The sequence below is a fragment of the Eumetopias jubatus genome, unplaced genomic scaffold (genome assembly GCF_037043125.1).
Source record: "Eumetopias jubatus isolate StellerSeaLion01/CBP00866 unplaced genomic scaffold, mEumJub1_p1.0 scaffold_14, whole genome shotgun sequence".
In the NCBI taxonomy this organism is placed as follows: domain Eukaryota; kingdom Metazoa; phylum Chordata; class Mammalia; order Carnivora; family Otariidae; genus Eumetopias; species Eumetopias jubatus.
The window spans coordinates 38964575-38967285 of record NW_028274820.1 but is presented as its reverse complement, the minus strand read 5'-3'; the positions used below and the strand labels follow the sequence as shown (position 1 = coordinate 38967285).

General features: G+C 35.9%; 1 non-coding gene across 1 annotated transcript; it reads left to right on the top strand.

Annotated features, from left to right (window-relative positions):
* Positions 1-1403: 1403 nt before the first annotated feature.
* On the top strand, positions 1404-1539 carry LOC114222407 (U4 spliceosomal RNA). The gene has a single exon (XR_003611937.2). It is a non-coding gene; the product is annotated as a U4 spliceosomal RNA (small nuclear RNA).
* Positions 1540-2711: the final 1172 nt, after the last annotated feature.

The following is a 2711-nucleotide window of genomic DNA, read 5'->3' as shown; positions in this document are numbered from 1 at the left end:
GAGGAAAATGTATTCAAAAGTGTGAACACAGCATGTGTCTTTCTGAGGTCTACCTGGAAGATGATAAAGTATTAATATTTAGAGTACAACAGGAAATGGATTTATTATTTTTGTTCTCTATCTTTTTTAAATGGCACCAGTTTTAGACAATGTTTCCCCATCTTTCTGTCAGGCCTCTACTTCTGCCACCACCGAGGACGGGTTGAGTGACAGCCAAAAAGTAATAGCACAGAAGACAGAACACGAAGCTTCCAAGAGGAGTGGAGATGTGCTAGTAAGCAGTAGCTGGGATATATCTGAATATACATGCATGGGCAACGGTCTATAAAACATGACCTGTACAACCACAGGATAAGCTCTACAAAGCAGAGAGTTTTGGTGGTTTTATTTCTAGATCCTAGCACATAGTAGGTACTCAAAAAATATTTGTTGGAGGAATAAATAAATAAGTGATAACAGTATTCAATTTGAACTTAAGAGGTTGATTTGTTTTCATACTTTGCTCTGATGATATAGTAATATATAATAATATCACAATATAACATCAAAGTAGAAATCAGTTGAGTTAGATTCACTTTTATTTTTTTATTTTTTAAAGATTTTATTTATTTTATAGAGGGAGACAGAGAGAGAGAGAGAGCATATGAGCGCAGGGAGGGATAGGCAGAGGGAAAGGGAGAGAGAGCCTTAAGTGGACTCACTGAGCTCAGAGCCCCATGGGGCTCCATCTCCAGACCCTGAGATCGGGACCCTGAGATCACAACCTGAGCTGAAACCGAGTCAGACGCTTAACCGACTGTACCCCCCAGGTGCCCTTAGTTAGATTCACTTTTCAAGTTTATTTTGTACAAAGAACACTGGGAAGTTAATAATGTATTATATCCTTGTTTTTCTGCATTATCCATGCCTGAAGTGAGCACAGTCATTGAGGCTATGCTACCCGCAACAGACATTAATATTTATGTGGTAGCAGCTACCACAAGAGCAGACATAGTGCCCCAGGGAAATAATTCACTTCCTTCGGATCAGCCTTGCATCCCAGATACTCATCAGTGAAGAAATGCCCCAGAATATCTCATTTGTTAATCGTCACTCAAAACCCCTCACACTTTTCCACTCCCTCTTATTCCAAGTTTTCTATTTTTTTCCAGGGTTGCCATCACCCTAATCTTTAAGTAAGGAGGGACTAATGAATGTATATATATTTTTAATTAGCTGAAAATGTCACGAAGTGTACATGTAACTCCCTTTATATAGTAGGTGTTTTAGAAAGTGAGCTATAATGATAGGTTATTAAGTATATGTTGGCTGAATAATTATATATGTTTTAAGTGTGTTAGGGGAGGTTGCTTTGTAAAATAAACCCCATAGTGAGTTTTGGTAAATTTTAAAATGGACCTACAAGCTTTGCGCAGTGGCAGTATCGTAGCCAATGAGGTTTATCCGAGGCGCGATTATTGTTAAAATGGACCTACAGAGGTATTTAGAACAGAGAATAATCACCATCTGCTTTAAAAAATCTGGACTTTTATACTTTGGAATTACCTAAAGCAGGGATATGTCTGTAAAACAAACTTAAGGGTTTTTTGTTTTTAAGAATAGCATTTCTGTGTGTGTCATTTAAACAAAGTGTTTAATCTTGTTAAACAATATTTTCTAAAGAAACCTAGGAGAATCTTGGATTCCTAACCTGGTTCATGTGGTTCTAGGACAGGATCCTTAATTCAGATGCTACTAGGAGCCAGATGGATAAAATAAATGAGTAAAGGAGGCTACTTGTAATATGATAAGGAGTATTTCAGACTGTGGCAAACCAAAAGGTGTATGGTCTAGCTCAAGATTTCCTGTCAGCTGTCACCTTATGAAAAAGTTGGCAACTATTGCCAGATCTTGCTTTTCAAGAAAAATAAAAACCAGAATTTAATGTGAATTTTCCTACATGTAAAGCATTAACAAACAAAATCGCAACATGGCAAAGATATGACCAGACTATTCACAAAGGAGGAGACCCAAAAGGACAATAAACTTTTGAAAAAGTGAATTTGAAAAAAAAAATGCATTAAAACAATGAGATTGCATTTGGTCCCATCAGATTTAAGGACTGCCAAGGAGTCCAGCAAAGGGAGCTCTCATTCATTTCTAGTAGCAGTATAAATTGACACAATCACTTTAAGAGGATTTGGTGATATTCAATAAGACGAAAAATGCACATTCTCTATGACCAGCAATTCCACCCCTGGATTTATATGCTAGATAAAACCACACACATTGGTACATTAAAGACAGTATGTGACTATCTGTAGCATCATTATTGAAAATAGCAGAAACTGGAAACAGCCCTAAATACCTTGCATAAAATGTTTAGAAAAATATGCTGCAAAACATTATGATGGGATATTTTTAAAATATGCTACTAAGCAAACACAAATCAAGAGGTGAAGGCGGCAATGTACAGGTTGTACAGAAAAGCTTAAAAACCTGGAAAATATATTTTATTTATATATAAATATTTATAAGTAAATATTACAGATATTTAAATATTAACATATATATATACAATGATATAGAGAAAAAGGCAAAAGAAATGGAAAAAAATTTAACTTCCATGTAACTTACAGTCCATTGATAAGTCCTTGAGATAGGCAGAATGACCTTCTTCCAGGAACTCAACTGCCTCAACGTTAATACTCAGCTAAAGGCAAAAGGCAACT